At 42.3% G+C, this 409-nt stretch overlaps 1 non-coding gene across 1 annotated transcript; it reads left to right on the top strand.

Annotated features, from left to right (window-relative positions):
• On the top strand, positions 1-73 carry TRNAR-CCU. The gene has a single exon. It is a non-coding gene; the product is annotated as a tRNA-Arg (tRNA).
• The last annotated feature ends 336 nt before the right edge of the window (positions 74-409 follow it).

Raw genomic sequence — 409 nt, 5'->3', positions numbered from 1 at the left:
GCGCTTGTAGCTCAGTGGATAGAGCATCTGTTTCCTAAGCAGAAGGTCGTAGGTTCAACCCCTACCTGGCGTGTTTTTACTTTTCAAAACAGTGGTAAACGGAGGAGGTATCAACTGCGGTGTGCGTCATGTGTAGTGACGTTGTTTCTGGCGGGATACTTTTATACTTTTCAAAAAAGTGGTAAACGGATGAGGTATCAACTGCAGTGTGCGTCATGAGTAGTGACGCTGTTTCTGGCGGGATACTTTTCAAAAAGTGATAAATGGAGGAGGTATCAACAACGGTGTGCGTCATGAGTAGTGACGTTGTTTCTGGCGGGATAACCGTCCATGCAAATTCGAATAGAATTTTTTGGAAAATATATGAATTGGACCACTGACCTCTATTATGTGAAAAACATTTTATTAT

The sequence above is a fragment of the Ipomoea triloba genome, chromosome 6, assembly GCF_003576645.1.
Source record: "Ipomoea triloba cultivar NCNSP0323 chromosome 6, ASM357664v1".
Taxonomy (NCBI): Eukaryota; Viridiplantae; Streptophyta; class Magnoliopsida; order Solanales; family Convolvulaceae; genus Ipomoea; species Ipomoea triloba.
This window is presented reverse-complemented; position numbering and strand designations above follow the sequence as displayed.